Source organism: Rhinolophus sinicus, linkage group LG02 (genome assembly GCF_036562045.2).
Source record: "Rhinolophus sinicus isolate RSC01 linkage group LG02, ASM3656204v1, whole genome shotgun sequence".
Taxonomy (NCBI): Eukaryota; Metazoa; Chordata; class Mammalia; order Chiroptera; family Rhinolophidae; genus Rhinolophus; species Rhinolophus sinicus.
This window is the reverse complement of record NC_133752.1, coordinates 69,553,000-69,576,546: the sequence shown is the minus strand read 5'-3', so window position 1 is coordinate 69,576,546 and position 23,547 is coordinate 69,553,000. Positions and strand designations below refer to the sequence as shown.

The following is a 23,547-nucleotide window of genomic DNA, read 5'->3' as shown; positions in this document are numbered from 1 at the left end:
CAGGGAACTGGCTAAAAATCTTTAGTCACTTTTAATGAATGGAATTTAGGAAAAGAGGTCAGTAATTCATATTCCATGCTCATTACATTAGGGCACTAAGCTACTAAATGACAGCCCTATGCCACGCCTAGACCTGCTCTATAGAGGTTGCAGACAAATCTGTCCATCCCAGGCTCTCTGAGCTGACTAGCCTCATCTCTGGACCATTCTGCCACCAACAGCTTTAGAGGAAGACTTGAGGTTTTACGATAATGGTTTACAAAACTCAGACCTTGATAATGATGCAAAGGAATTATTTTGGAGCACTTATTATGTGCTAAGCACTGTTCGAAGAGCTTTACAAATATTAACTCATTTAATCTTCACAACTGTTTTCAAATACTATTGTTATTCCTTTTATACAAGTGGGGAAACTGAAGTTATACAGAGGTTATACAAATGGTAAGGACAGGAATCAAACAAGAAAATCTGTCCGATACCTCCACACAAGACAGTAGACCTCACTGTATGAACATTCAATATGGTAGAGAAATGAGAACACTTGAATCTCTCTTTTTTCCATCTGTGGAGCATTTCTAAGTCCTATAAATAATTAGATAGGAGAAGCCTTGAAAAATCTTCCTTCAGTATATATTTTATCTCCCCAGTGCCATGCCTTTCAAACTTTAATGTGTATATGAATAAGGCAGGGATCTTGTTAAAATGCAGTCAAACTCAGAAGATCAAGAGTACAACCCACGATTCTGCATTTCTAACAAGCCCGGGGAACGCCCACACTTTGAGTAGGAAGGCCATAGGATGCGTAATAAATATATGTTTTTAAACTCATAGACTCACCTCTAGTGAAATAGATTTTGTAACAAGTATTGCATTCTAAAGGTCTGTGAGGCTACTCCTATATAGTTGTTTGTAGGACTTAAAAATGCTCTCCAGATGGGCAAAAGGGAAAGTCAGATGGTTTGTGATGCCGTGTGGCGAGAATTTGGATCTTTTTTATTCTTGTAATTTGGTATCACTGATATATTTAGCACGAAAGATTCTAAAGTATGTTTTTTACCTCACTGATGATAATAGTTGCTAATATTATTTCCTTCGTTGGTACTTAACGTGCTTAGTGTTTCACATTTTACCTAAAATAATAAAAATGTTAACCAAATGGGTTGTAGACACAAGTGAATTCTCTTTTATTGCACTTAGTTATAAGGAAAACAAACGATAAACAAGTTACACATACTTCTAAAAGATGCTTAAGTTTGGATTTAAAAAGCAGGACTACAGCATGTATATTAAAAATACAATTTATTGTCAACGCGGCACAAAAGAACACAAATTGCAAAATGATATCTCACGCCTTTTCTTCTTAAATTTAAAAGTTAGGGGAATGTCCAGGGTGTCTTTAAATATGATGTATTATTCAAAAAAGTGAACAAGTTTCAGGCCAGCCTGTATAATATGATGTCCACCGTACACATACACACAGATGAAAGACACAAAGATATATACTGAGATTATCAATAGTTATACATGGGCACGATGGATGGCATGTTTCTCCTACTGTTTTAAAAAAACCAGAAAATGACCTAGCAGTTCCTAGTGAACATGAAATATCTTACGACTCAAGCTCATTCTGTTTTATTGAAAAAGTTGAGTTCCACCTCTTCTGCTTGCCTCGTGGTGGAAGAGTTAGTAAAATGGAAAAAATCAGGAAGGATACATAGAAGGAAGCAGTATGGTCATGCATTGCTTTTCTGGAAAAGTTATAATTAGTTCAAACTATAAATATAAAAATTATATCACAATATCAGTACCCCTCTTTCTCTTCATACCTCATTTCTTTCCAGAAATTTGAAAGTCGAGTTATAGTCAGAAATTGTCATGGGTGCCTAGAGCCTGCATTCAAAATTCTGAATCTGCAATTTCATAAGATGTCTGGATAAGAAGCTTAATAACATTCTACTCCACAGCCTCCATTGTCCCTCAAGATTCAAATGGGACAATCACAACAAGATCTTGAAGCTTCCGGGGTGAGATTCTTCCAGAAAGAAACTCAGCAACCCTTTTAACAGACAATCAAAAGCATGTGACTCCTCTCTCTGCTGGCCCACTTCCTGGTTGCTCACTGGAGGCCCCACAGATAGCCCCAGAGACAGGGGAAAAAACTCCTTGGAGTCAGACACACCAGACACATACTGCTCCAAATTCTGAGCCTGAAACTCACTGCCAGTTTTATGCTTCTTTTTTTCTCCTAGATTCTAACACCGAGAGCACTGCTCACGTGCCTTGGCTGTTGAACAACTTATCCTAACTCCTTCAGCACCTCCACTAAAGGACAGCTCTGCACAGGCTCAGGTCTATGGTAGGTTGAACAGAGCTTTTGTGAGTGGACAAAATTCTTAGAGCTGCACAGGAAAGTAAGGATATGTGATATTGCACGATATCAGCTTTCTGCCTGTCCATCAACAGGGGCAGGTGTCTGTCAGGGATGCTGTGCTATAACGTCGGAACTCAGATGTATGGGAACTTAGCAAAGCCATAGGTTTCCCTTTATATGAGCTCTTCTGAGACCAGTGAGGAATATTATAACAACAACAGCATTTATTCAGCACCTGCTGCCTGCTATGTTCTAAGAAGTTTACACAAATTAATGTAATTACGTAACTACTCTGCAAGGCAGCTATATAAAATATTGTCATAAAATATTTTAACATAAAATAATGTTATATTCATTGTATAGGTGACAAATCTGAAGGACAAAGAACTTAATAATTTAGTACACGCAAAGCACCTAGAATCGTGCCAGGCACTTAGTAGATTCAATAAATGTTAGTTATTTTTAATCACACAATAGTAAGTGGCAGGGCTGGGATTGAAATAAAAGCATCCAACATGCTTAACCACTTAATTTCTACTGCCTCATCTATGTAAACTGAACTCCAGAAATCATCTTAAGTATCATATAGTTATTCCATATACTGTGTTTCCCTGAAAGTAAGACCTGGCCGGACAATCAGCTCTAATGTGTCTTTTGGAGCAAAAATTAATATAAGATCCAGTCTTATTTTACTATAATATAAGACCGGGTCTATAATATAATATAATATATAATATAATACCAGGTCTTATATAAAACCGGGTATAATATAATATAATACCAGGTCTTATATTAATTTTTGCTCCAAAAGATGCATTAGAGCTGATTGTCTGGCTAGGTCTTATTTTCAGGGAAATAGGGTATATCTGGAAACAAGATTTTCTAATACAGAGAGCTGACCATGTTACCCCTTTGCTTAATAACCTATTTTGACTCACTATCACCTGCAGGACGAGGCCAACTCTCCTGAGCATGGCATTTGCGGCCTCTCACCATCTCATCCCCGTCACTATTCCCCAAACATCCCATGCACCAGCCCACTGTTCCCCTCACCATGGCAGTATTCACAGCTTATTCAAATCTCTCTCTCTCTCTCTCTCTCTCTCTCCCCCTCCCTGTCTCTGTCTCCTTTTCTTTTTGAAATGCCCTTTTCTAATTTCCCTTCAATAAAACTTGCCCTGAAACCCCTTCTTCACTCCCAATCCCATCCTAATGAACTGTTGGCTCTTCCACAGGAAGTTTCTCACATCTCCCTTACAGCATGAACTATAGCATATTAAAGTCTCATGGTTTATATGCCAACCTCTCCTACTGGATTTTCACTCCTTAAAAGGGAGAACACAAGTGACAATTATTTGTAAAGCATTCATAAAACAATTATTATTATGCACCAGGCACTATGTCCATTATAGTTCATCAGCTGTAACTTCTGGAAATTAATATGATTGGTCCTACAGCTAGGAAATTTCTTCTTCTCCATTATATTATGCCTTAGTTGGGGCTCAGAAGCAAACCCTGAGACAGGGATTCAAGTGCAAGAAGTTTATTTGTGAGGTGCAGGGAACACTGGTAGGGGATGAGGAGGTCGGCCCGGGAAAGGAAGGAAGCAGGAAAGGGTGTGTGTTATGAAGCAAACTAACACTGTGGGCAACTGGAGCTTAGCAATGCCAGGCATTTGGAGAAACAGTGTACACAGCTCAGAACTATCCACCCTAGAGGAAAGGTTGTTGGGTACTTGTACACCAGGTCTCTTCAGTTCTTGGTTGAGGGTACTAAGGGATATTAATTCCCCATTCCTTCCTTCTAGCCTGCCCTTGTATTTGGGCAGAGAACGTGGCTCTGGGAAAGCCTTCAGGCAAATAGGTGCAGATACTGGCAGCTGGAAGTGGGCTTGAGTGCGCTGAACTGGTATCTGGGGGAGGCACTGACAGCACCTGCTACGATGCCACTCTGAAATTCCCCAGGGTTACGTGAGGTAGAATTTCGGGAGGTTTCCAGTCAGGCTCACTTGACAGTAGAACTTCTTAACTCCTAGAATGCAACACAAATTCCCTGTCTTTGGAACTAAAGAATATAGGTGGTTAGAAGCCTGAAAGTAATATGAAATGGAACCAGTGGATAACATCTAAAATAAGTTGGTACTGGTATTATGTTTGCATTGTAGATGAGGTTATAACTTGAAGGAATAATCGGTGAATATCCAGTATGAACCAAGAAATTAAAAAAAAAAAAGTTTTGGTCAAAACAAATGAGCACAAACAGCAAATGAAGAGCGTGGCCTTTAGTCATGGATATAAGGCAAATAAACATAAGGACATTTAAAGATCAAGTTAATAAGGGAGTCAGCAGATATGATCTGGGAGAGAACACCCCAAAGGAAGAAAAGGTATTAAGATCTTGAACAGCCATCTGACCCAATTGTGCTGTGGTCTAAAGATCTCTTCTGGGTTCTCATAAGGGGGTTTTATAGAGAACAAACCAATATAGGTGCAAAATATAAATGGCTGGAATCTATGATAATGGCATATCAGGAATAACAGTGCTGTGCTATGTCTTTAATTTCCCCCAGCAGTGTTTTTATAGCTATTTTAGTAAGGCAAATACAAGTTTTAAAAATAACTCCTTGCATGGAGCTGATTGAATCCCCTCAGAAGAAGCCATATTTACGCAGGCAGCACAGTGTAAGTAGAGAAAGTGGACAAGAAACAGACTCGATTGAAAAAAAAAAATCAACACATACGTAAAAGATGGACAAATTAAAAATAAAAAGGATTCTTGCCCTAAAACAGGAAGAGAGAATTTATTTGTATATTAATATCTCTTAATATAGAAAGTTGCAATATGAGAGCGTGGTCTACATGAATGCGTGGAAATGGGGATCAGAACAACTAAAGTTGGCGGTGTCTATCCATCTAATATTGCCCAGGGGAGAAAATACTGACCCTGAGGAAAATCCACATGATTCCTAAAGGACAGTACCCTGCTCTGAGTTGTAACTCCCTGTTATGACTCCGTTAGCTCCCTGACATACCTGGCCCTCTATCAACCTCCCTTTGCTCCAACTTTGTGCTTATGGAGCAACCAATGATTTATGTCCACATGGGCTTTAAAATATCTGGAAACCGGAAGAGCTTCCTGGAAGGCAGATGTGAACATGTTACTGTAAATGAACATCCCCATCAGAAATGGCTAATTTTGTAAAGTCTTGTTTAAGTCAGATCACTAGGGTCAGATGACCTTTTTGGTAGGCTAAGAAAGTGGAATGCCTGGGTCACAAAGCTGAGAACCAGATTAGGGAGTCAGGTGATTTCACCAAGCTAAAGCCAATCTATGAGAGCTCGCCTGGAAAACCTGCCAAACAACCCCAGCAGAGGGCCCCTGCACCTTCAAACTGGACAATATCACTCACATTAGTAGTTAATGTGGAAAAACATGTAAAAAAAGAAAATTCTCTCAAAACGCACAAAGAAGGCCAGTTCCATATGAGGAGTCCAGACTTCAAGGCCAGCATCAAATCTTACCCCTACTCTGAAGACTTTGCTTTTCTCCAATGGCTTTTTCCCCCACAGCATGTGTTAGTGGCTTCTTATAGCAATTATATCTGGCAGCCCCACCATATTATCAACTCTGCAGAGCAAGAACTGGACCCACTCTTCTCTAGAGCCCCTAACACTCTGCCCTGTGCAAAGTAGGTGCTCAGTGAAGGTTTGTTAGAAGAGTATGATATACACGCCTCTCCCTAAGAAACTTCCTGCAAATAGACTAAAAAAGATTTCTTGGACTTTTAGTACCACAAACTAGAAAACAGCCACTATTTGGCATCCGAGCTGGAATCTGGACCTGATACTCCTGTAGAAGGGATCAGTACCCCATACTAGATCATTCTGATGTTCGTTTCAAAAAGACATAAGATGACTAAAAGGATAAAGAGCTGTGTCATGACAAGGGTCTTTCTACTAGAAGCAATATTTTTGGGTGCATAGCAGTTCCAATATTGTGAACATTGTCCACGTCAGGGCCTGGTGAAGGCTCCCCAAGGGCAAAGACAGGTCATTCATGTTCTTTGCATGGCAATGCCAACCCAAGTCTTACTGCATAGTGGATGCTTCCCGGTGGACTATATACACGAATGCTATGCCACACTAAGAAGGGCCATGGTGAATGGGCGTGATATAAATAATTGTTTTATCATTTTTATTGGTGTAAAATATTATAAAATGTTATTTTCTATTATGGAGTCTTTATATTCAAGTTTATGCGTATAATGTAATTTCTTGAATTTCTAATTGTTTTATTTGATGATTTTTATTCAAGACTCAAAATTTCTTCTTCAGTCTTGTTCTTTGCCAAAATGACCAAAATGTAAATGAAGAGCAACATGTAACAGCAACTTCAAAATTGGCAGCCACAAGACAAATGTTTTTAATTAACTGGAAGACACAGAGATTAGGGAAAGATGTTTTATGTGTGTGCCATAAGCCGTTTAATTCATTAAGAGCTTAGTATGGTATTTCTAGATGGCTACTTCTGCCTGTTCTGCTTTATTTAAATTGTCCAGGTAAAGGACAGTGAGAAATATGTGAGGGAGAATGAAGGGGGGCAAGTCTAGAGAGATGGGCGCAGTGAGATTGTACAGGGGTTTTGTTTACTGTGCTAAGATGTCCAGGCTTTATTCACAGGGTGATGATAAGCCATCAAGAGTTTCAAGTGGGTAGATGCCATGGGAGGGTCTATGTTTTAGGAAGAGCACTCTAATGTAATGCGGGAGGCTGGCTGGGGAAAGAGCGAACCAGAAGATAGGGGTTATGAAGATAGGTGCACATTCAGGACTGACTCAGGCGGTGGGCGTGGGGAAGAGGAGGTGGATGTGAGAGAGATTTCAACAGAACCTGCTGGCCTTACGATTCAGAGACACTATGGCAACGTTATAGAAGAGAAAGAGAATGGCCTGCAAGAGTGTGTGCAGTATTGGTCCATCCCTGTATTCAAATTCAGTTTCTTACTTATTCCTTATTTCTTAAGCACAGCACCTAAGAAACTGCAGATGACGAATTATATTCTACTTGCCTATGTGTTGTGACTATTCCTTATCTTAAACTTGTTCAGAATTTGAGATGAAAGTAATTGGTGGGTACAATTTAACTTGGCCCCATTTATGAAGGAAGGAAGGAAAGAAGGAAAGAAAGGAGGAGGAAAACTTACTAAGTACATTAAAATTATAAACTGGATTGCAAAAAAAAAAAAAAAAGTCTCCTGAAGATAGCAGTTTTGAGTCTTTAAAAAGCACCAAAGTCCACAGAAATGTGACACAGCTGGTTTCCCCTCCACGCAAGGAGCCACATCACCATGCCCCATCCTCTGCACCTCACCTAAACATCTTCAGCAGTTGCCAAAGAGCCAGTGAGAATAATTGTAGAGATATTAGGAAAACTATAGTGTTGGGAGAGGAAAAAAATGAGGAGCAGCGAAAGCAGCGACAGGGTGAAGAATGGCCAACAAGACAGTCTACGAAATCTTAAACTCTTTCTCCCCCACTACCTGGATCTTTACTATCACTACTGATAGCAATTATTAATACAATAATAATAGATGCTTGTATCACAGCACTTCAATATTGCATTTGAGTAAAATAAATATTTAGTGTATCTATGAGTAATACCAGTTAAATTTTATCTTTGAAACAGTTGAAAAATTAACTGTAATTATACTATCTTAATCAAAACAAGCATTTGAACAGTTATTTAGTTTGGTATTTCCAACTCTTTTAGGTAGGTCAGATACAATTATCCCTAAATTGTTAAAAAGTTCCTTGAATCACATAAAACACTTGGCAAACATAAAGTACTATTGCTAACACTTTGACACATCACCATCGTCAATGTGTATGATTTGCTTGTGCATTTGTTACGTGACAGGCACCATGGACATACTTTTCAGAGACTATGTCAAATGTGTAGCATATAACCTTGCTGTGACATTAGCTATAATAGAGTAGAATTGAATACAGAGCAGATCTGATTTTGAGCCTCTCTAAGAAATGGCATTTTACTAATGGGAGCTTCCATATAATTTTAATATGGCATTAAGAATAGCATAATAAGAGAATAACATTGAGAATAATAATATGGCAGCATCCCAGCACACTGCCTTCTTTTTCTAGAATGGAATCCAGGACAAACATCACTTCCTCGTAGTTAGCTAATTGGTTAAGGACATGAGTTAACTATTCCAGACCCCTGGGTACCAATAAGTGCCAATTTTGGCTGTAATGAAGATTGTGCAGAAACAGACCTAAAGACATTTAATGGGATAAAAGTAAAGTCATATTGCTAGGGACAAGGAATTTTAGAAAATGAACACTGGTTATCCTCTCATTATTTTGGAAAGTCCAAGAAATAGCACTGTGTTCTGAACCAATTCAGAAATAAGACAATGACACGACGCAGTTGGGTACAGAACTATCTATCACGTTATTACTAATAAAGTTAATAATGATGAAACCAGCTTAAATATGCAGGCAAGTACACCTTCCAATACAGGACCCCACTGGACTACTAGAGGCCTCCCTGGGGGCTCAGACCCCTTGCAAACTTGACAGCGGGGAGAACAGGTCAGAGCACATGCTTTCTGTGTGCTGGCTTGCTCCCAAAGAGAGAGAAAGGCATTGAATCATGGATGTCCATTTTCTCCTTTCAAACTCACCCATCAGATTAAATCACTCCTCCTCTGAGAAGATTGAGTGAGAGGAATGAAGAGAGCCCAAGACTGGTTCAGGAATGGGTTTCCCAGCACACAGAAGGAAACATCAGGAATGGGGAAAGAAGTTTCCCCCTCTGTAAATCACAGACGTCCCGACAGAATACGTGACCTTTCTAGGATTATGTAGGAAGTTGGTGGCAATGTCAGGGATGATACGCCCTGTGTTTTTATTTGTGTTAAAAAAAAATCCAATGGAGCAAAAACAGAATGAGAGAGACCTTCTGATTTATTAGCATGGAATCGGAAAAAGTTGGGGGTTGGATTGTTTAGTAGACTACAAACTTAGTATGAAACATTTGGTGATGTGTGTGCTCTAGTAGTGTCCAGATCACACAAAACAACATATTTATTCTGCAAAACTTTCTGGAGGAGTGTACTCAACTCTATGAGCCACATTTCTTAAGGAAGATAGATAATACATAAAGTACAGGGCGTATGGTGAGGATAGTAAGAAGCTGAAACAGAACTGAAGTTTGGAAAGTCCTCACTGAGAAGGAGGAGACTTATTTCTGTGGAACTCCCAAAGAAAGACAGAACCAAGACCAGTGAGAAAGTCCTATGGAGGCAGTTTTACATCAATAGAAGGAAGAATTTACACACACACACACACACACACACACACACACACACACACACACACACACACACACACACACACCCCTAGCACTGAGTGGGATGCAAATTTGATGCCAACCCTTGTAGAAACTACTGGATGGTTTTCCAGCATTCTTAGGGTAAATTCCAAGTTCCTGAGTGAGTTCACACAGCCCTTTGTGGGCTGGCCCTTTCATTGGTACCCAGCCCCAGCTTGCTCCCAATTCCCCCTTACTCAGCTGGCTGCAGCTACACCGACCTTTTTTCAGCCCCTGGTGTACAACAGGCTCCTTCCCACCTCCCGGTCTTGAATGTGCAGGTCCTTCTGCCTGGGTGGTCTTTCTTCATTTCTATCCCAAACCAACCCCTGCTCATTCTTCTGATCTGTTTTCCCATTTTCATGGAATCCTTCTTGACCTCCTGAAAGAGGCCATTTTGCCCTCTGTGCACTTGTGTCCTGCCTTCACTTTTCTTTTTTGACCCTGTAAGTCATGTTTGTCTTCTCTACTGATCTGTGCATTCCATTAGGACAGGGAATGTATTTTTACTCGAAATATCCCAGAGCCTTCACATAGTAAAAACTCAACATATATCTACTGATGAAAGGAGAGGAGGGGAGGAGGAAAGAAAGGGGGAAGGAAGAGATTCTCTGAAACTGGAAAGGTTCAAACAGAAGCTCTGGAGGACCATCTTTCAGGAAAATGATTGAAAATATTCCTGCATGGGGTGGAAAGACTAAACCAGATAAAGCTATTCAGCAACTATTTGCTAAGCACATACCATGTTCCAGGGGCTAGGTCCTGATGACACAGTACTGAATCAGTCCCTGCACTGATGTAGAAGGTACCTTTCACTTATAAGAGCTAGTGATTACACGGAGCAAATCCATTTAGTTCTGCAAGATAGAAAAAAACAATAAAAATGAAAACATATGGCACTCTGGACCGAGTTTCCATCCCAAACTGCAGTCATATCTAATTTCACGAAATACATATTATTGACTTTGAATATTAGAATCACTTATTTTTGGTTGAGCCATAGCTATAATAAACAGAATGGGAGAGAGAGAAGTTAATATCTTGTGGAAAGCAACAGTGAGAGCTAAAATAAGGAACCATTCCAGTGATTCAACTCATCATTTCTTACTAATCACTGAGCACACAATTAAAAAAATCCCAATTGAGTTTGTTTTCATTAAGTCCTTCCACAGAGTTCAAATATTTAAGGACACACATGAGAAAAATTTGAATTCCCTTTTTCCAAGATGTTGCCAGCAGCAAAAAACCTCCACTTAGAATTCACTACTTTTAAAACTTGAACTTTTGCCTTCTACAACCATGTACTTCTGATGAAAGAATGAAGTCAGATATGCAGCTCCTTCCATCAGGAGAGGCAGCCAGAATGGATCACGAAGGAACAGACCAGAGCAGATTCTGGGCTTTAAGAGGACAAAATGAACCCTTTGCCAATATTTCTCTGAGTAACTTCTTATTTTATTCTTTACGCGCTGGCCCATTCAGAGTTGCTTGGGAGACTCATCTATCAGATTAAACACTGCTCTCATTTACCCTGGAACATGCTGCCCAGAGATGGCCACGTAAGCAGCAGCTTGAAGGCAAATTAGTGCCACAGTTCATGGCCTCTGCCCTTGGGACATTCATCAGTCACTGCTTTCTCTGTCCACATTGTCTTACCACCCAGAGCACATACTCTTGTCCCCTTCTTGGGCACCTGCAAGAGGTTTTTGCCTGGAAAGTGTTTTATGGTATTTTAAGATAAGGAATATCAGATCAGACTAGTCCACAAAAGCAGAAATGGTAAGAATAGGAAGAGAGACTGAAGATACAATATGGGGGAGAAGATAATTAAATGGATCAAGATTTTGGAAGAGGTAGGAGGGGTGTAACAAATGCCGGTTAATCTGAAAGGTCATTTTAAGAATGCATTCCAGCGGTCCACTAAGAAAGCTCAGAGTTCTCTAACTTAGAAATTATTCAACTTTACAACTCCTCTATTGTTTACATTTGTTTCTTCTTATCAAAGTAATATAGTAAAATAATAACTCAAAAAAATTTTGCTGTTCAGCTCTCAGAATACAGCCATTCATAGTACAAATTTAAACTATACTGGCTTCATTGCATTGAAAATGTTTGGGTTCCCATTAATTAAGGCTTAAGTTGATTAGTAGACTTAAGAATCACATTCATAAATGTAGTTTTATGAACGCCTATGTAATAGAATAAGCATGATAGAAACATTTACCATTCAGTAATAGTCAATTGGTAAATACCTGAACACAATTTGTGGCAAGGTTCAATACTAAAAAATGTGGAAAAGTGGCTGTCAAATTAAAGGATGCCAACTTCTGTGACCATCAGAATCTTAAGATTCACGATCTCATTCAACTATTTTTTTTCAAACCAATTAAATGACCTAACTGAGGAAATGTGACATTTACTAGGTACTGAAGAGTGGTTAAGTTGGTATGTGTGTTTTTGTACTTTTATTTTTAACTTTGTATTACAGAAAATTTCAAACATATACAAAAAAGAGATAATAAAACTTTATGCACCTATCATTCAGCTTCAACAATCTTGTTTCATCTACACCCCTATTTATTCCCCTGAAAATTATTTTGAAGTGAAGCTCAAATATCATTTTATTTCATCCTGTATCTATGTATTACCATTTTTACTATTATTACACATGCTTCCCTCCTGGTATTAAATCATTTATCAGTCCTCAGAGACATATATGAGGTCTGACAAGTTTGCAAAGTCATCCTAGAAAAAGTGCTACGTCCCTCATTGCTGAATATCACTATGGTCATCTTCGAAGTACTCCCCTTGGGAAGCTATGCACCGACGCCAGCGCCTAGTCCACCCTTCAAAGCAATTTTGGAACTCTTTCTGGAATGGTCATCAGAGCTGTTGTATTAACCTTGATGTCCTGAATGTCATTAAAATGTCTTCCTTTCAATATTTCCTTTATCTTCGGATAAAGAAAGAAGTCACTGGGGGCCAGATCAGGTGAGTAGGGAGGATGTTACAATACAATTATTTGTTTACTGGCTCAAAACTCCCTCACAGACAGTGCCGTGTGAGTTGGTGCATTGTCGTGATGCAAGAGCCATGAATTGTTGGCGAAAAGTTCAGGTCATCTAATCTCTTCACGCAGCCTTTTCAGAACTTTCAAATAGTAAACTTGGTTAACTGTTTGTCCAGTTGGTACAAATTCATAATGAATAATCCCTCTGATATAAAAAAAGGTTAGCAACATCGTTTTGACTCAATTTGGACTGATGGAACTTTTTTGGTTGTGGAGAATTGGCTGATTTCCATTGTGCACTTTGACACTCTGTTTCAGGGTCGTATTGGTACACCCATGCTTCATCACGTGATAACACGGCCCAAAACGTAGTCTTGCCTCTCCAAAAGGTCTTGGCAAACTTCGACTCTCCTTCACTTTTGTTCATTAGTGAGCTCCTTCTGGACCATTTTTGTACACTTTTCTCATGCCAAGATTTTCAGTTAAGATTTTCCTAACTGTTTCTATACCAACGTCTACATGGTCTGCTATGCTTCTCACAGTCAGCTGATGATTTTGATGCACAATTCGATGAAATTTTGCAATGTTTTCATCAATTTGGCTTGTAACTGGCCACCCAGACCTCTCTTCATCAGTGATGTGTTCTCTCCCCTCAGAAAAACGTTTAATCCATTTGTACATTGCCATTTTCTTCATGGTATTATCCCCATAAACTTGGACTAGCATGTCCCTGATTTCACTTCCACTCTTGCCAAGTTTAACAAGAAATTTAATATTTATTCGTTGCTCTAATTCAAGTTCAGACATTCTCGCGACAGCTCACAAAAACATGCAACAGTAATGCATGCCACTCAGCAGGACACCACCACACATTGATACAAACACAGCTGTGAGACACTGATGTACAGAGGTTATAAAACTTTACCGAGCTGTTTGTATAGTGCTGCCTACGTAAGTGCATGGTGGCAAGTTTGCAAATTTATTTGTCAGACCTCATATGTTGTAGTGAAGGTAAGTCAGCAACACTAAACCTAGTTAAACTATTGACTAACCTGACAGAAGAAGGAACATGTCCATTTCCAGGTGTAACTACCTCTTACCTTAGTGTCTGCTGTTCTTTTACACATTTCTGGCATTCAATTAAAAAAATTATGAGACACAAAAAGCAAATAAAACCAAGTAATTGGCAACAGTGAAAGTAGCCCACAGAAGAACCAGAGATGTCTCAAATGTTAAAACTACCAGATAGAGACTTTACAGTAATTGTGATTAATGTGCTAAAGTCTCTAGTAGAAAAAGTAGACAGCTTGAATAAACAGATGAAGAATTTTAGCAAAGAACAGTCAAATAGAAATTCTAGAAAGAAAAAAGCACAGCATCAGAGTTGAAGAATGCTTTCAATGGGCTTATTAGGCAACTGGACATAGCAGAGGAAAGAATCAATGAATTTGAAGATAAATCAACAGAAATTATCCAAACTGAAACACAAAGTGAAAACAGAGTGGGGGAAGAAACAAACAACAAAAATAAAAACCCAGAATATTCAAGAGCTCTGAGGACAATATCAAATAGATGTAATTGGAGTACCAGGAAGAGAAGGAAGTGAGAAAGGGTCAACAGAAATATTTGAAGATGTGGCTGAGAATTTTTCAAAAATTAATATTAGACAACAAACAAATCCAAGAAGCTCAGTGAACCCAAGTGGAAAATATAGAAAAAGAAATAACATCTGACTATATTATAGTCAAATTGCTGAAAACCAAATATGAAGGAAAAAATTGTGAAGACAGGCAGAAATAAAAAAAAACGCACATGCAGAGAACAAAGACATGGATGACAAAAATCATGTCAGAAATCATGAAATGACGCTAAAGTACTTAAAGAAATAAACAAAAAAACAACCCAAAATTCCAGAATTCTATACCAGTGAAAACATATTTCATAATGAAACTAAGAAGTGGGACTTCTGGAATGATGGAGTTAGGAGCTCAACTGACTCTCCCGCAAAACAATTTAACTAACTGGTGAAAACTTATTTATTTAGTCTCTGGAAATTGTCTTAAGGGTATACAGCAAATGGAGAAACACTCATTCAAGAAAATCTACTAAATATCAGTAAAAATAGTATTTGAACCACAATCTATTCCACTATCCTTTGAGCTCTGCATTACAGGAACTCTATTTACATATAGCCAAAAAATGGGAGCTCCCCCTCTCCCTAGCTCCCAGTCTGGGAAGACATTTCATCCCAGGAGGAGCAGACTCCTGGTATTTCTCATCTATCTAAGCAGGCATGGCTAAGAGGATTGGGTCTCTTATCGCCCAGCCAATTCCCCACTCATAGGACAGAAGCTCTCTTCCAGGCACAGAAGGCCAAATATACTGTGGCCCCTATTACTCCACCCCAACTCACTCTGAGGGTAGAGGCTCCACTCCTGGAGGGGCAAGCTGAGAAGACCAGGAGATGCCAATACTTCCCCCCTCCCAACCCAGTGCATACTCATAGAGCAGCGGTGTCATTCCAGGGAAAGTGGGTCATCACACCCAAATATGGTGGAGTGTACAGGCGTTCTGCCTAGGAGGAACAGCAGGCCACACAGATGAGGAGCTTTGCATCTCAGCCTGAGGACAATGACTAAATTTGGAATTGAGAGTGAAGAACGCCATGCCTAAGGACACTGTTGAAAAACAATACACATTAGGTTGGTGCAAAAGTAATTGCAATTTTTGCAATTACTAACCTTTTACACTGCAATTACTTTTGCATTAACCGACCATAATAATAATCTCAAGATCCATCTGAAAGCAACAAAGGAATAAGACAAACAAAAAAGAAAACAAAAAACTCACAGACACTGACAATAGTTTAGTGGTTACCAGAGGGTAAGGGGGCTAATAGAAGAGGGTAAAGGGGGTCTAATATATGGTGATGGAAAGAAAACTGACTTTGGGTGGTGAACACACAATGTGATGTAGAGACGATGTATTACAAATTGTACACTTGAAACCTATGTAATTTTACTAACCATTGTCACTCCAATAAATTTAATTAAAAAAAAAAAAAACAATACAAGTCTTAGTGGGGAGCAATTAAGAGGTGGCTGGTAACTCCTTGATATAGCAAAATAGCAGAGCAACCAGAAATTTAATAGAGAGAATCAGGGAGAGAGGCAGCCAAGAAGAGGCGACCTGGGATCAGAGTCAATTCTGGGGGGTCGGGAAGGCTGTGCACAAACACTAGGCTGTCCCCACTCAGCAGGGATCAGAGCAGGACATTGGACAAACTTGAAAGCATTCCCACACCTGACAGACACCCAATAACCCAGGGCAGAGCCTCACTGCACAACCTCTGACCAAATGCTGACTACACAATGAGCTGCTCTGACTGAGGGGCTGCTCCTAGGATGCCAGGCTTACACATAACACCACAGTCACCCCTGGCAGTCCGGAATACTGTGCATGCCAAAGGCTGCATCCTCTGTAAGGGACAAATGCAATTAGAAATAAGAGGCTTAATTCTGTTTGTTAAAAATAAAGAATGAAATGACCTGTCTTTCCTTTTTCTCAGGTAGTTCACTTTAGAAAACTTATTGTAAGTACTTTCTCCTCTCCAAAATGTATATAAACCCTTTTGAACACTAGATGAGCCTTTTTCATCTTCATAATCCAGGAATGTCATTCTCAAGGACCTGGGAGCCATGTCTTTGAAATGTAATCATCCAGGTAGATAGCACCACTCTCTCCCAGTTTTTTGTGGGAAGGTAGGAGCCTAAGTTTGGTGGGGTTTTGTTTCAAGTTGCAAAACTACCTCCTGTCACAGAGAGATGAGAGGTTTGTGTTTCTTCTGAATAAAGCCAACTTGCTAACTTGGACAGTTAGCCGAATTACCAGGTAATGTTGCATGAACCATGTGTGACAAAAGGTGCTATCAAGTCCTCTCATTTTACCAGTTATTGTTTGTCTTGAAAACATACACGCAATGTGCTGTATCTCCTTGGCTATATTAAAGGTGAGGATCTCTTTCTGTCTTTGCAGTCTCTTAATGGATTGTCTGTGATGCTCGTCACATTCTGGCTAACATTTATTTAGTAATAAAACTGTTTTCTTTATTACCTCTGTGGAGAAGTTCTCTGGGTTGGAGAAGATTTTGTTTTTAATTACATTTCCCCAATACCTCTGAGAAGCAATCAGAGAAGGAACCTCCAAGCTGAAGCTCCTGGCTGAAAAGGTTCAACAACAACAAAGAAAGTCGACACCCTGAAACACACAACCACCTCCCAGCAATGCACACATTCAATGGTGAAAGTTAAAAGTCTAGTTGGCTAAGGAGGCTTATGCATAACCTTGACCAACTTTGTTCTTCTTTTTCACGACAGTTTTCCTGCTTCTGAGACTTCTGAATTTCTAAAGGAGATTTTGAACACGACCTAAGCAAAGCACCTCTTAAGAAATGGTCTTATAACCAACCGAACAGAGCATCAGCAAACGCCACAATCTGTATGGTAACTTTCAAAATACTTTTAAGTACTACTTGCTCTGTTTGTGAATGAGAAAGCATTTACTCTCCCAGGAAGCTTTTTCTTCACTGTCTATCCAAACCTTTTCCATTTGTTAAGATCTAGTTCACATTCTAATATGACCACTCCTGGTCACATTACTGCCCTTCCCTAAACCACCTACCATGTACATAAGACATCTGTTTTTATTCCCAAATTGTGGCAGCAAAGCTGTAAACTCCTTAAGAGTAGAGACAACATAACAATTTTTAAAAATAAAAATTCTGCCTGTTATTGCTTGACGGTTAAGTCTACTTTTGTTGGACTGAATGCTACCCTTTACAGTTTTTATTCAAACCATGAGTTATATTTATATCTTAAATAAAACACAAAGCTATATTTTCTTAATTAGATGATCTAGCATAACTTTGGGTGCAGTAGTATGCAACTGACATCTTTGTTAAATTTAATTGAAAGATAAGGGGATGCAACTAACCTGTTTGACATTTTTCTCTGTGCCAGCCAATGATCTTGGTGCATAAATAATTTAATTTAATGGAATTTAGGGTGAGTCACATATAAACATTATTATACATTTATGATGTGCAAATACAATGTATTGTTTTTATCAACTTAAAAATGCTGGATAAACTAATTTAGCTACTCAAGAGCTCATTCCTCAGAATTTCATATTTCTGCTTTGACCCACCCCATCACCATGAAAATATCAAACTTAAAATATTTAGTACACTTTGTAACTTTCTAAGCATATTCTCTAATAATTTATGGCAACGACCATGTTTTTAAAAATATGCTTACAAAAATTATAACTGTTCTAAATATCTTTTCACTTTATGCATTTGAATTCTGCTGTGGAGTAATAATAATCTGCAGAGGCACATTTACCATGCAATAATGAATTGTAAGCTTTAGAGCCCCTCACTAGCAGAGGACCCTTCCAAGGTCCAGGAGGAGCTCCCACAACATACTCACATGAACTTACATTTCTGTAAATTTTGCAAAAGAAAGACATTTACATTACAATTGTTTAAAGTAGCTTTTTCTTTCCACAACTATTTTCTGTCCATCATATTTTCTGTCTTGTTTGGTGGCACTGGAGTGGCCAGAGGTAGTCTGAAGATACAGCTAAGGGGAAGGTGAGTTGGAAATACATTTAGCTTGGATTTAGGGGGATATACTAATGGAGTTATCAGTCACTTCTATCTATAATTAGGTTACTGCTAGCCTCCCAGAATATACTTTATTCCATGAATAGTTGAAATACCCACTCCGTGACTCATCTGGCTTCATAATATGAAGATGAAGTCATTGGCTATATTGTGTTATGAACGTGGAAAGAGAAAGAGCCAGAAGCTACTCTATGGAAAATTCTCACAATTATCAGACACATAAAATTGTAAGATTTGGCCTTGTCTCCTTGTCAAAATGGAATTTCTATTTCTATTTCTATTCTGTAAAAAATAAGCTGTATATTGAAACATATACAAATACAAACACATCATATGTATTTTTATGGGACTCCTACAAAATAAAAATTTTCACAGTACCTATGAATGTAAAGTACAAATTTATAGCAACATCATAAACAGTGAGCATTTCTATAAGCAAACTTGCATATTTATGCATCTCAACACATTAGATCACATCTTGGCATATCTGACACATCTTGAAAGGTAGCAATTCCAGATGGAATGACTGCAAAATTCTTTTCCACAAAAGTTGATCCTTAGGGAGGGTCAAAGATGGCACAGTAGATAAAAGCTATGCTTCCTTCTCCAGTGACCACATTAAAATTACAAGTAAATTATAGAACAATCAACCCAGAGAACCACCTGAAGTCTAGCTGAAGAGAAGTTTCATAACTAAGGATATAAAGAAGAAGCCACGTAGAGACTTGTAAGAGGTGTGGAGATACGAAATGGGCCGGCCCCAAACCTGATGAACATAGATGCAAAAATCCTCAACCAAATATTAGCAAACCGAATTCAGTAATACATTAAAAAGATCACACACCATAATCAAATGGGATTTATTCCTGGAATGCAAGATTGGTTCAATACCCACAAATCAATTAATGTAATAACCACATAAACAAAATGAAAGACAAAAATCACGTGATCATATCAATAGATGCATAAAAAGCATTTGACAAAATTCAGCACCCATTTATGACAAAAACTCTCAGCAAAGTGGGAATAGAGGGAATGTATCTCAATAAAATAAAGGCCATATACAACAAACCCACAGCTAACATCATACTCAACAGAGAAAAGCTAAAAGTGTTCTTCTTAAGATCAAAAACAAGACAAGGATGCCCACTTTCATCATGCTTATTTAACATAACACTGGAAGTCCTACCCACAGCAATTAGACAAGAAAAAGAAATAAAAGGCATCCAAATTGAAAAGGAAGAAGTAAAACTGTCACTATTTGCAGATGACATGATACTTGTATATGGAGAGAACCCAAAAGATTCCACCATAAAATTATTAGAACTGTTCAATGAATTCAGTAAAATAGCAGGATATAAAATCAATATTCAGAAATTGGTTTCATTTTTATACACCAATAATGAAATGTTAGAAAGAGAAATTTTAAAAATAATCCCATTTATAATTGCATCAAAAAATACCTAGGAATAAATTTAACCAAGGAGCTAAAAGATCTGTACTCAGAAAACTATTAGACACTGAAGAAAGAAATTTAAGAAGATACAAATAGGGGTGGCTGGTTCTCTCAGTCGGTTAGAGCACAGTGCTCAAAACACCAAGGTCGCTGGTTCAATTCCCATTTGGGCCAGTGAGCTGCACCCTCCACAACTAGACTGAAAACAACAACTTGACTTGGAGCTGAGCTGGGACCTCCACAACTAGATTCAAAACAATGACTTGACTTGGAGCTGGTGGGTTCTGGAAAAACACACTGTTTCTCAATATAAAATTAAAAAAAAAGAAAAAAAAAAAGATACAAATAAATGGAAGCATATACCATACTCATGGATAGAAAGAATTAACATCGTTGAAATGTCCATACTACCCAAAGCAATCTACAGATTCAATGCAATCCCAATCAAAATACTAATGGCATTTTTCAAAGAACTGGAACAAATAATCTTAAAATTTATATGGAACCACAAAAGACCCCTGAATAGCCACAGCAATCTAGAAAAGAACACAAATGGAAGTATCATGCTACCTGATATCAAACTATACTAAAGGTTATAGGAATCAAAACAGCATGGTACTGGCACAAAAACAGACAAATAGGTCAATAGAACAGAATAGAGAGCCCAGAAATAAACCCACACCTACAAGGTCATTTAATCTATGACAAAGGAAGCAGAAATATTCAGTGGGGTAGACAGTCTATTCAATAAATGGTGTTGGAGAACTGGACAGATACATGCAAAAAAGTGAAACTGAATGACCTACATATACCATATAGAAGAATATGCTCAAAATGAATTAAAGACTTAAATGTAAGACCCGAAATCATCAAAATTGTTAGAAGAAAACATAGGCAGTAAACTCTCAGACATTGCTCTTAATGATATATTTTTTTTCTGATTTACCTCCTCAGGCAAAAGAAACAAAAGAAAAAATAAACAAATGGGACTACATCAAACTAAAAAGTTTTTGCACAGCAAAGGTAACCATCAACAAAACGAAAACACAGCCTACTGAATGGGAGAAGATATGCACCAGTGATATGTCTGATATGGGGTTAATATCCAAAATTTGTAAAGAACTCATACAACTCAATATAAAAAAACAAACAAACAAGACAATTAAAACACGGGAAGAAGACCTCAACAGACGTTTCTCCAAAGTGGATATACACATGGCCAAGAGACATATTAAAAGATGCTCATCATCACTAATCATCAGAGAAATGCAAACTAAAACCACAATGAGATATCATCTCACACCTGTCAGGATGACTATCATAAATAAATCAACAAAGAACAAATGTTGCCGAGGATGGGGAGAAAAGGAACCCTCGTGCACTGTTGGTGGAACTGCAAATTGGTGCAGCCACTATAGAAAACAGTTTGAAGGTTTCTGAAAAAGTTGAAAATAGAACTACTGTATGATCTAGCAATCGACTGCAAAGTATTTATCTGAAGAAATCCAAAACACTACTTCAAAAAGATATATGCACCCTATGTTTACTGTAACACAATTTATAATACCCAAGTGCCCATCAGTAGAAGACAGAGTAATGTGATACATATATACAATGGAATATTACTCAGCCATAAGAAAGAATGAAATCTTGCCATTTGTGACAACCTGGATGAACCTAGAAGGTATTACGCTAAGTGGAATAAGTCAGACAGAGAAAGACAAATACTGTAAGATCTCACTTACATGTGGAATCTAAAAAACAAAATAAATGAACAAACAATACAGAAACAGACTCATAGCTGCAGAGAACAAACTGATGGCTGCCAGAGGAGAGGGTGGTTGGGGAGCTGGATGAAAAAGGTGAAGGGATTAAGAAATACAAATTGGTAGTTACAAAATAGTCACAGGGATATAAAGTACAGCATAGGGAATATAGTCAATAATGTGTAACAACTATATATAGTGCCAGGTGGATACTGGACTAATCAGGAGATCAATGCATAAATTATATAAATGTCTACCCACTATGCTGTGCACCTGAAACTAATACAAAATAATATTCAATGTCAACTATATCTGAAAAAATATTTTTAAAAATAATAAAATATGATCCCTAAATTATATAAGCTTCAGGTCCCACAAAACCTGGTTTTGTCCCTAATAAGCAAATCTGCTTAGAATACCCTCATGCAGTGAATTATAATATCTTTGAGATTATGGTGACTTTAAATACCATGTAGTCTGGTGGGGGGTTTTCATATATTTTAAGTTTCAAATACTTTTTTGTCCCAAATAAAAGCTGATGTTATGAAATGCAGTCTAAAGTCTTAGTGGTTCATACTATGAGAAAAGTAAAGGACAATAAGCTAAATGAGAAACAAAAACAAAACAAATAAGAAAGGATAAGCTAAATCTAAAAACTCAATGTGAACTCTTAAAAAGATACATCCTTTCTTCTCTCTGTTAAGAGTAGCCCACTATTCAAAACACTGGGGTAGACAAGGATTTCCTAGGACAGAAAAGACATTAATCCTAAAAAAAAAAGGATCAAATTTAAAAACATCTGTTCATCAAAAGACATTGTTATTAAAGCAAAAAGGTAGGCCACAGAAAAGATAAAGAACAAATCAATAATTTTTTAAATGAGCAAAAGACAGGATCAGTCACTTCACAAAAGGTGATATCCAAATAATTAATAAGCATGCTGAAAAGGTACTCAATATCTTCGGTCATTGGGAAAATGCAAATTACAACTTCAATGAGATACCACCACATAGCCATCAGAGTAGCCAGAATTAAAAGATTAATAATACCAAATGTTGGCAAGAATATGGAGCAACAGGAATTCTTACACATTACTGGTAGGAGTATAAAACTATACAACCACGTTGGAAAACTGCTTGGCAATTTCTTTGAAAGTTAAGCAAACATCTGACTGCTCTATGACCCAGGAATTCAACTATCATATTTTGTCAGGTATAATGTGTACTTTTTGCCCTAATTTGTGAGGGAAAAATAAGGATGCATGCACATTATATATGGGTAGTACTAATTCCATATCTATATAAATGTTTTTAATTCTTTTATTTATGATTATGAGTTAAAAGTGTAACTTTAGAAATCAATAACAATATCCATATGCAAAATAATATCCTGGAATATGATAACTGGTTTTGTTGAACTTACAATGAACTTGAAACAAAAGCAATTTCAGCCAATGATTCAATGAAATGAAATGAAGAGGGAAACACTGTTGTCCACAGAGTAAGTGACTGACTTGATAATACAGGTGATGCTAACTACTACCACAGGGTGAACAGCACAACATTTCTCTTCATACACTTGAGGCGGATGGTAGCAATCTAGCTGATATTTTCACAAAAATCATTGGAAAATTAAAACAAAATATTTTTTCCCTGAAAGTTTGGGGCAAAAACATGGGTGTGCACTATACATGGGAGCACACTATACATGGCAAAATATATATATATATACTGTATTTATATATATATGTATATATGTATCCAAGAGAAATAAATGATTATGTCCACAAAACTAGACAATAATGTTTGCAGCAGTTTATTAATAATTGCGTCAAAATGGAAATAGCACAAATGTCTACCAAAGGAAA

General features: G+C 37.8%; 1 protein-coding gene across 1 annotated transcript in view; it reads right to left on the bottom strand.

The window, feature by feature from the left end:
- Positions 1 to 23,547, bottom strand: part of LOC109451675 (uncharacterized) — an 86,894-nt gene that overhangs the window by 5,740 nt on the left and 57,607 nt on the right. The gene's annotated exons all lie outside the window — the stretch shown is intronic.